An 11,529-nucleotide genomic window follows, 5' to 3' on the forward strand; every position below is an offset into this window, starting at 1 on the left:
GCTTTGCACCAGCAATAAAGATCACCACACTACAGCAAAATCATTAGTAAATGTAGGAAATTAAAAATTATATATATATGTAATTATATAAGTATGTATATACTAATTTTTTTTTCCTTTTTCTTCTTTTCCTCTTTTTTTTTTCTTTTTCTTTTTTTCTTTTTTTTTTCTTGTTTTTTTTTCAAGGGGTGGCACACCCCAAACTTATTACATAGTGTATATATAACTACATATAATCTTGTTCCTCCGCACTCGGGTTGCCCAAATGTGATTAACTAAAGCCTTGACAACCCGAGGCCTTCTTCCTCAAGCCTCTTCCAATGTGATGGAGGTCTTTGCTCGATCAACCTCCCCTCCGATGTAGTGTTTAAGTCGCTGCCCATTCACTTGAAATACTCTTCCGGACTGTTCATTCTTGATATCCACAGCTCCAAAAGGATACACCTTGACAATGGTGAATGGTCCCGACCAACGAGACTTTAACTTTCCTGGAAACAACTTCAGCCTTGAATTGAATAACAACACTTGCTGCCCTTCTTCAAATACTCGGTGTTGAATTCTCTTATCATGCCATCTCTTAGTTTTCTCCTTGTACAACTTGGCATTTTCATAGGAGAAAAACCTCATCTCTTCAAGCTCATTTAATTGCAACAAGCGGGCTTCTCCAGCAGCTTGGAGATCAAAGTTCAGCTTCTTTATAGCCCAAAAAGCTTTGTGTTCAAGCTCTACCGGCAAATGACACGCCTTCCCATACACCAATCGATATGGGGACATGCCCAAAGGTGTTTTGTATGCTGTCCGGTACGCCCAAAGTGCATCATCTAGGCGTTGGGACCAATCTTTTCTGTTGGGATTTACAACCTTCTCCAATATGCCTTTGATTTCCCGATTAGATACTTCAGCTTGCCCATTAGTTTGTGGGTGATAGGCAGTGGCAATTTTGTGTTTTACACTATATTTTGCCAAGAGTGCAGCCAACACTTTGTTCACAAAGTGTGTTCCCTCATCACTTATCAAAGCTCTAGGGGTCCCAAACCTTGTGAAGACATGTTTATGAAGGAATTTCATGACCACTCGAGCATCATTCTTCGGACTAGCAATTGCCTCTACCCACTTTGATACGTAATCCACCGCCACTAGAATGTAGAGATTCCCAAAGGATTGTGGGAAAGGCCCCATAAAGTCAATACCCCACACATCAAACAATTCCACCTCCAAAATACAATTAAGAGGCATCTCATTCCTAGCGGAGATATTTCCCACTCGCTGGCAGCGATCACATTGTTGAACGAAAGCATGAGCATCTTTAAAAATAGAGGGCCAATAATATCCTGATTGAAAGACTTTGGCAGCCGTGCGTTGTCCACCAAAATGGCCACCATAAGGAGCTGAATGACAATGCTCCAAGATGATTCTAACTTCACTCATTGGCACACATCTCCGCATTATACGATCTGGGCATTGCTTGTACAAGTATGGCTCATCCCAAAAATAAAACTTGCTATCATGAAGGAACTTTTTGAGCTGCTGCTTGGTAAAATCAGGTGGATAGGCACCTCCAACTAAGTAATTGACAATGTCTGCATACCATGGTACCCGTGTTTGCTCTACCACTAGCAGTTGCTCATCTGGGAATGAGTCTTGAATTTGTATTTTTCCTTCTAAGTGGCTGCTGTGATTGTTAGTTTCCAACCTAGAGAGATGATCCGCCACTTTGTTTTCTGTCCCTTTTCTGTCTCGAATTTCCAAATCAAACTCTTGTAGCAACAAAACCCAACGAATGAGCCTCGGTTTAGAATCTTTCTTGGCTATCAAATACTTGATTGCCGAATGGTCAGTATACACAACAACCTTGGTTCCCACAAGATAAGATCTGAATTTCTCAAAGGCAAAAACCACCGCTAGCAACTCTTTTTCAGTAGTGGTGTAGTTAATCTGGGCATCAACAAGAGTTTTGCTTGCGTAATAAATGGAGTGAAAGGTCTTATTCTTCCGCTGTCCAAGAACAACCCCAATGGCAAAATCACTTGCGTCACACATGAGTTCAAAGGGCAATAACCAATCGGGTGCTACAATCACGGGGGCCGTAACAAGAGCTGTCTTCAACTTCGAAAATGCTTCATTACATTCAGCGGTAAACTCAAATGGCCTATTTTGTTCAAGCAAGCTACACAAGGGTTTGGACACCTTAGAAAAGTCTTTAATGAAGCGCCTATAGAAACCCGCGTGTCCAAGGAAGCTTCTTATGCCTTTCACCGTGGTAGGGGCTGGTAACTTCTCAATCACTTCTAGCTTTGCCTTGTCAACTTCTATCCCCTTTCTAGACACTTTGTGACCCAACACAATACCCTCTTGAACCATGAAGTGGCATTTCTCCCAGTTAAGCACCAAGTTGGTTTCTTCACATCTTGCTAACACTCTCTCCAAATTCTCCAAACAAATCCCAAATGATTCCCCGTAGATAGAGAAATCATCCATGAATATCTCCAAAATACTCTCAGCCATATCCGAGAAAATAGCCATCATACACCTTTGGAAAGTCGCGGGAGCATTGCACAAGCCAAATGGCATCCTCCTAAAGGCAAAGGTGCCATATGGACAAGTGAAGGTGGTTTTCTCTTGATCTTCGGTGCTATAGAAATCTGATTGTAACCCGAATAACCATCAAGAAAGCAGTAAAACTCTTTTCCCGCCAAACGATCCAACATTTGGTCAATAAATGGCAGCGGGAAATGATCCTTCCGAGTAGCATTGTTGAGCTTCCGATAATCCACACATACCCTCCAACCTGTCACAGTTCGAGTAGGAATCAACTCATTGTTCGCATTAGCCACCACCGTGATTCCTCCTTTCTTTGGCACACATTGGACAGGACTAACCCATGAACTATCTGAAATCGGGTATACAATACCATAATCCAGCCACTTTATCACTTCTTTTCGCACTACTTCCTTCATAACAGGATTCAACCTTCGTTGATGCTCAATGGAGTTACTACAGCCAGCTTCTAGGATTATTTTGTGCGTGCAAATCGCTGGACTAATCCCTTTTATGTCTGCCATAGTCCACCCAATCGCTCTTTTATGTTTCTTCAGCACTTCTAGCAACAAACCTTCAGCTTCAGCTTCCAAACACGCTGAAATAATTATTGGCAGCGTTTCATTCTCCCCCAAATAAGCATATTTGAGGTGGCTTGGCAAAGGTTTCAGCTCTAACTTTGGTGGTTCTTGGATGGAAGGCTTTGGAGGCTTGAAATTGCTTCTTTCAACTCTAAAGACTCAAAAGATCTCTTGAATTTAGGGAAAGGTTGCATCGGCTCAACCCAAGCAACTTGGGTTTCTTCATCTTCACTCAAAACTTCAAGATCTTCAAGAGAGCTTATCACCCTCTCATCCTTCCACACTTCCTTGTGAAAACTTTCAGCCACAATAGAATCAATCACACTCAAACGTGAACATTCTTCAATCTCATCCGGGAATCTCATAGCATTGAACACATTAAAAGTGACTTTTTGATCATTCACTCTCATAGTGAGAATTATATACGCAAGTATACGCAGTCACACAAGTAATAAAGTGATAAGTAAGATCGTCTCCACAGGGATTGCAAACAAAGTTTGATATAAAATCAACTAATTACAACTTAAAATAAAAAGAAATAATATGTAAATGGTTGAGTAATGATTCAAAATTAAAATTGACAAGAATTAAACTTGCTAAAATTAAAACTACTGCTGCTAGAAAAATTGTTTGCAAGATAAAAAATATAATATGGCAAAAATGGCTTGAATAACTAATTCCTTCTAGTCAGGTTTTTTTCAGTCAGTACAGCATCGGTTCAGCATTGCTCTAGCATTCTGCACAGAGATAACAACAAATTCCTCTAGGTTTGTGAGAATTTTCCAACACTCACAACTTTAATTCTATCATTTAGCTTAATATATTCCTATATCAAACCAGCAAGCAGAACACTATTCAAACATTAATTTGGTAAGTTATGCAAGGTAAATGAAATATTCCTATCCCACTTACAAAGAAAAGCCTAAATCTAGGTTTTCACTTGCTTCATTCAAGTTGAACTACTAGATCTAGCCCTTCCGGTACAAGATCTAGCTTAGCAAATTGTTATTCATGGCCAAGAAACAACAATCAATTAAAATGAAACTCACTTGAATGAACAAAGGCAAACAAATGCTAAAGTAAGCTTAAAATTTAATCATACCCAACTTAGAAGTTCATAGCCATTCAAGCCTCAAAAGTTTAGCTCATATTCAAGTAAGAAGATAAAATCCAAGCTAAAAACAATTCATCCATGGCTGCTGCCCAAATTTACAATCTCAAGAAGTTTTTGATACTAAGTACAAACAACAATAAAAGATGAAAATAAAGAAGACTATTAAGAAAGGGTGAAAGAAAAGTCAAACACTAGGCTTGGTCCCCTCTTCTTTCTTCTTTGTTGTACTTCCTGCTGCAATTAAAGCTCCTCCATCAGAAAAATGGCAGCTGCCCAAGTACGAGATGATGAAGATGATAATGATGATGGTGTACTTCCCTTTCCTTCTCTTTTTTTGTTGTTGGGTTTTTAGGGTCAAATGATGTTTTGTCTTTACTTTCTTGCGGCTCGTGATCCTTAGCAATTTCTTTAAGGGGAATCTTCTTTCTCACCTTCTTACTATTTTTGAATTTGGACTCCTCAACCATGTTAGGATCCATATCTCCAATTGCTAAGCATTCTCCTATTGCATCCGGAGCACGCATAGGATGAAAGACCTTGAATGTGGCTTGCTCATCTTGAGCTCTCATGGTAAGCTCTCCCTTTTCAACATCTATCAAAGTTCTTCCCGTGGCAAGAAATGGCCTCCCTAAAATGATTGGAACTTCCCTATCTTCCTCATAGTCAAGAATAATGAAATCGGCCGGAAAAATGAACTTATCCACTTGTACCAACACATCTTCAATTTTCCCTTCCGGATGAGCCATGGAACGATCCGCTAATTGCAAAGTGACGGTGGTTGGCCTTGCTTCTCCAATTCCCAACTTCCTAAAAATAGACATAGGCATGAGATTAATACTAGCTCCCAAGTCACAAAGAGCTCTTCCAACATCTCGACCCCCTATAGAAATAGGAATTGTAAAGCTGCCCGGATCTTTCAATTTGGGTGGAATTTTACTTTTCAACATAGCACTACATCCCTCCGTCAAAGCGACCGTTTCAAACTCGCCAAGCCTCCTTTTCTTTATCAAAATATCCTTCAAAAACTTCACATAAGTTGGCATTTGCTCCAAAACTTCCACTAAAGGTATATTGATGTGGAGCTGCTTTAGAACATCAAGAAATCTCCGGAATTGACCATCATCTTGTTGCTTCTTGAACCGTTGAGGAAATGGTAGAGGTGGCTTTTGCAAAGACTTTTCCGTTGTTGCACGTCGACCGGATGTCTTTGTAATTCATCGGGGGAATTTCATGAAGTTGTTGGTTTTTTCTTCATTTCCCCTCTTTTTGGATTGAAGAGGGCTCTTTACTGCCTGTTGCAGCCACATTTGACTCAATTATTTTTCCACTTCTCAAGGTTACCGCTTTGCAATGTTCCTTGCCATCTCTTCTTGGATTTTCGGTGTCACTAGGCAAGGTGCCTTGTGGTCTATTCTTCAAATCATTGGCCAATTGCCCCAATTGAACTTCAAGATTCCGAAGAGATGCTGCCTGGCTTTGAATTACAGCGTCATTCTTGGCCATATAATCTCTCATTAAGCTCTCCAAAGAACTAGTTTGAGAGCCTTGAGGTTGGTGAGGTTGTTGAGGTCTTGGTTGTTGAGAAAAACCCGGTGGGAATGATTGCTTTCCTTGTCCTTGTGCTCCACTTGAACTTGCCCCTTGACCTCCCCATGAAAAGTTCGGATGATGCTTCCATGCCGGATTGTAGGAGTTTGAGTATGGATTGTTGTTGCGGTTGAAGTTTTGATTACCCACATAGCAAACCGAAGCTGGATTTGAAGGGCAATTTTCAAAAGTATGCCCATCACCACAATACACACAAGAGATTTCTGCCCTTTGAATGGCAGCGGCTGGTTGTACACTTCCTCCCATATTCATATTCTTCAAAATGTTGGTCATTGAGGCCATTTGAGCGGTTAGAGCGGTCAAAGCATCTACTTCAAGAACACCCGCTACTTTTCGGCTTGTAGGAGCTCTATTAGTTGACCATTGATAGTTGTTGCTAGCTATCCTTTCCAAAATCTCAAAAGCTTCATTGTAAGACTTGGAAAGAATGGCTCCATTAGCGGAAGCATCCAACACCATCCTAGAAGCCGCATTGAGACCATTGTAAAAAGTCTCAAGTTGGATACAATGAGGAATACCATGGTGTGGGCACTTCCTTAACAACTCCTTGAATCTTTCCCATGCATCACTAGTAGTCTCGTCTTCCAATTGTTGAAAAGACATGATCTCGCTTCGAAACTTTGCATTTCTTGTTGGAGGAAAGTACTTTCTCAAGAATTTTTCAGCCAAGTCATTCCAATTAGTCACCGAATCGGGAGGAAGAGTGTTAAGCCATGCTCTAGCCCGATCCCTCAAGGAAAATGGGAACAACTTCAATCTTAAAGCCTCTTCACTTACTCCTTGTAGCTTGAAAGAATCACTCACCTCCAAAAATGAGCGAATATGGAGGTGAGGATCTTCCGTTGGCGACCCACCAAATTGACCAACCGTTTGGAGCATTTGAAACATCACGGGCTTGAGCTCAAAGTGAGGTGCTTGGATTTCGGGTCTCACAATACCCGGATTTAGCTCATTGAACATAGGGGCTGCATACTCTCTTATTGCTCGGGCTCTATCATCGGCCAAAGCAATAGGATTGGCTTCATTATGAGCACCCCCAATTTCAAACCCATCGGCCATATTGCAGCGTTTTTTAGCCTTTTGTTCCTTCCTCCTTTGTCTAAAAGTGCGTTCAATTTCGGGGTCAATAGGAGCAAGTTCAAGGTCTTCTTCTTGCTCGTTCATACACTAGATTACACCTGAAAAAGAAAAATTCAGCGCACCAAAATAGGATTAAAACTTTAAACCAGAAAATAAATTGCAAAATAGTTGATAATACACAATTTTTAGTTTCAATCCCCGGCAACGGCGCCAAAAACTTGTTGTGAAAATTATATACGCAAGTATACGCAGTCACACAAGTAATAAAGTGATAAGTAAGATCGTCTCCACAGGGATTGCAAACAAAGTTTGATATAAAATCAACTAATTACAACTTAAAATAAAAAGAAATAATATGTAAATGGTTGAGTAATGATTCAATATTAAAAATGACATGAATTAAACTTGTTAGAATTAAACTACTGCTGCTAAGAAAAATCGGTTGCAAGATAAGAGTTATAATATGGTAAAAATGGATTGAATAACTAATTCCTTCTAGTCAGGTTTTTTTTACAGTCAGTACAGCATCGGTTCAGCATTACTCTAGCATTCTGCACAGAGATAACAACAAATTCCTCTAGGCTTGTGAGAATTTTCCAACACTCACAACTTTAATCCTACCATTGAGCTCAATATATTCCTATATCAAACCAGCAAGCAGGACACCATTCAAACTTTCATTTGGTAAGTTATGCAAGGTAAATGAAATATTCCTATTCCACTTACAAAGAAAAGCCTAAATCTAGGTTTTCACTTGCTCCATTCAAGTTGAACTACTAGATCTAGCCCTTCCGGTACAAGATCTAGCTTAGCAAATTGTTATTCATGGCCAAGAAACAACAATCAATTAAAATTAAACTCACTTGAATGAACAAAGGCAAACAAATGCTAAAGTAAGCTTAAAATTTAATCATACCCAACTTAGAAGTTCATAGTCATTCAAGCCTCAAAAGTTTAGCTCATATTCAAGTAAGAAAATGAAATCCAAGCTAAAAACAAATCATCCATGGCTGCTGCCCAAATTTACAATCTCAAGAAGTTTTTGATACTAAGTACAAACAACAATAAAAGAGAGTAAAGAAAGAAAACTAAAGAGAAGGGGTAAAAGAAAAGTCAAACACTAAGGCTTGGTCCCCTCTTCTTTCTTCTTTTTAGTACTCCCTGCTGTGAATTAAAATTTCTCCAGAAAAATTGCAGCTGCTCCAAGTACGAAAAATTGATGAAGATGACTCTTCTGTACTTCCTCTTTTCTTTTCTTTTTGATGTTGGGTTTTTAGGGTACCAACCTCCTCACCCAAAATAGAAGCCCAAACTTTTCCACTTTGGCCCACTAGGGTGAGACTCCTTTCTTCCATGTCAGCTAGCTGATGCAATTTGAATGATTGGACCGAAATTGCTGAGGTGGATAAGTGAAATTCGTGTTTCCACGTCACTTCCAGGATGCTGAATTCACTTCAGCATTGCTTTAGCATCGCTTCAGCAATCAACCCAGTTCCAGCTTGTACTCATTTTCTTCCTTGCTTCTTTCTCTTTTACCTGTCAATTTAGTTCCTCCTTTTTCAACAAAATAAGCATAGTTAATTGGAAAAACACACCCAACAATATCAATATTTACAAAACTTAAAGGTTAGATTACTAAATAGAAAATAACACTAAAACTAATTAAAGTTAAGCAAAATAAACACATTTTCATTACTCTCCTCACCATACTTTAGTTTAAAAGCATAAAAATTAACTCTATACCATAGAGTTATCAGTTATAACATAGGTATTTCTCAAAACTAGGGGTAAAATGGTCAAATTCCATAACCCCGCTCAACCCCGATAATTTTATTTTCTCTAAAATATTCCCCACTATGAAATAAGGTTCTAAACTTATTCATGTGATCAATCTAGCCATCCATCGCATTTTCCGTTGTCGCCGAGCAAAAATTACAAAAATAACATATTACACATATAAACTAGATAATACCCCTAGAGTTTAATAAAATCTCCGGAATTGAGAAATTATAACTCTAATATTTATTTCTAAATATTGGGGTCCACAAATAAATTAATTCACAGATAATAATAAAATAATAAAAATTAGTGCTAATTGCCTTTTCTAATCCACATTACTAGAGCGGTCATTACACTGAGGATAGTGGTGAAACCATTTATCATTAGCTATCCCCCAATCCAACCGTTCATAAGTTGAACCATGTTTCCAGGTGAATTTATTACCAACAAAGTGAATAGGAACTAAAGAGTGTTTATTGACAAAAGCTTGAAAATTAACCATAGCATAATAAGGAATAGCAGAGGTACTACTTCTGTCATTAGCAGAAAGGTAGTCATTAAAATCGCCTAAAACTAACCAAGGAAGTTGAGGAGCATTATCAAAAAGCCTATCTATGAGAGTCCATGTATGAATTTTATCACGAGCATAAGGAGAACCATAAAAACAGGAAAGGTGAGTAGTTATATTATCCTCAAAGGTGATAGTACAGTCAATGTGGCTGGAAGAGTAATTTAAAATATTTACATTAACATCATTAGTCCAAAATAACAAAAGTCCACCACTAAGACCACACCGAGAGACTTCAAAAGCATTATCAAAAGATAGTCTAATTCTAAAGCTGTCACAGTGACCAGCTAACAGTTTAGACTCCTAAAATGGGTCTTGATTTAGACTATAGTAATAATTTTTTTTTTGAGGGATATAGTAATGATTATTTAAAACAATTATTTAATGCGAAATAGGGAACTTAACCTAAATTGGAACTTAACCTATTTAAAACAATTAAATAGTCAAACTGTGGTAAGCAAGGCCTCTTTAAACCACCATTATAATTGATTTAAAAAATTGAAAAAGTAGTAGCAGTATTAGTTAATTTAAATGATAAATGCTAAAAGGTACCAGTGGTGTCTAGCACTCTCCTATATTAGTCTAAGTAAGTGTCGGGTCCTATATAATTTAATATAATAGCTTTTAGAGAATATCGCTAACCAATCGCAACGCGACGTGTCGAGAAGGTGCTAAATAACACTATTGCCTAATAGCAATGCTCTTTAAATTGTATAATTTCTCATTAATCAAGTACAATGCCCCTTCCTTTTCACCAAAATTTAAAGCGTCTTAATTTACTTATATCAGTAGTAATTGTCAGAATGTAGGTGTTGAAATTACTTATATATTAATTATATGTAGCCAATTGCAGCAGAGATTGCGTATTTGATGGAGTTTTGCTAATCTCAGTTGTCATTATTTTTGTTTTGGGTTTGGTTTGTATTGTAAGCACACAATAAAGCATTAAAGAATATGTCCTTACACTGAACGTACGTACGCCATGATTGTTATAATGTAAATATATATAGGACCAATGAAACACAGTTTTAGTTAACTCGTTCATTATAAACCCGTTTTATAAATATAGAATCTTTAAGGATTAATAACATTTATGTATAAATAATGTTTACGTACTCAAAATATACAATCTCATATATAAAGGAAAATTTGATTTTCTATAGTTAGAAAATCAAAAAATTTGATTTCTAAACCAATAATTTAAACCCTAAAAAAACTATACTTTTTTTTTTTCAAAACCCCAAAAATACCCCCAAACTAAAACTATCTCTCTTTCTCTCTCTATCTAGCCGGTCCCAACAATCCCACACCCCAGGTCCGATGGTCGGACCATGGGGTCCGATGGGGTCCGACCAATCGGACCCATCGGACCCCAAGGTCCGACCATCGGACCTCTCTCTTCCCCTCTCTCTCAAATCGCGGAAAAAAAAAAAAAATAAAATAAAATAAAAGCCGGTCGGACCTTCGGGTCCGATGGTCGGACCCATCGGACCCGAAGGTCCGACCATCGACCTCTTTCTTCCTCTCTCTCCAAAATCGCGAAAAAAAAAAAATTAAAAAGAGGGTCGGACCTTGGGGGTCCGATGGGTCCGATGGTCGGACCCATCGGACCCCCAAGGTCCGACCATCGGACCTCTGTCTTCTTCCCTCTCTCAAATCGCAGGAAAAAAAAAAAAGTTTCAGAGACTGGGGTTGCTCTTTTGGGTTGGGGTTGGGGTCGGAGGGGTTGGGGTCGTGGTCGACGGGGGTGAGGGTGGTGATCGGCGTTGGGGTTGACGTGGGTGGGTGAGGGTGGTTCGGGTGAGGGTGGGCGGTTGGGGTGAGATAGAGGGAGAGAGAGATGATGCAGAGAGAGAGAATATTGTGAGGGGGGTATTTTTGGGGTTTTGAAAAAAAAGGAATAGTTTTTTTAGGTTTTAAATTTTTGGTTTAGGGAAATTTTTTTTTGATTTTCTAAGTATAGAAAATCAAATTTCCCTATATAAACTATTTAAAATTTTTACTATGGTGTCCCTATGATATGTATCTTACCTATTAAAAAAAGGTCCTCATTAGTGAGGCATTAAAATATGTTGGGGCTCACATTATCAAGTGAACTAAATGACAAGTACACATTTTAATTGGTGGAGTGTATTGACCTAGGTCTGTATAGCATTTAATAATTAATATTTACAGAGACTTTTTTTTTCCTTTTTGGAAATAATGTTTGGAGAGGGTCATTCATAACAAAAAAAAAAAAAAATGTTTGAAGGTATTAGTTA

General features: G+C 38.4%; 1 non-coding gene across 1 annotated transcript; it reads left to right on the forward strand.

The window, feature by feature from the left end:
- The first annotated feature begins 6,355 nt into the window (after positions 1-6,355).
- Positions 6,356-6,462, forward strand: LOC115711773 (small nucleolar RNA R71). Its single transcript, XR_004010649.2, has one exon. It is a non-coding gene; the product is annotated as a small nucleolar RNA R71 (small nucleolar RNA).
- Positions 6,463-11,529: the final 5,067 nt, after the last annotated feature.

The sequence above is a fragment of the Cannabis sativa genome, chromosome 1 (genome assembly GCF_029168945.1).
Source record: "Cannabis sativa cultivar Pink pepper isolate KNU-18-1 chromosome 1, ASM2916894v1, whole genome shotgun sequence".
NCBI classification, from domain to species: Eukaryota; Viridiplantae; Streptophyta; class Magnoliopsida; order Rosales; family Cannabaceae; genus Cannabis; species Cannabis sativa.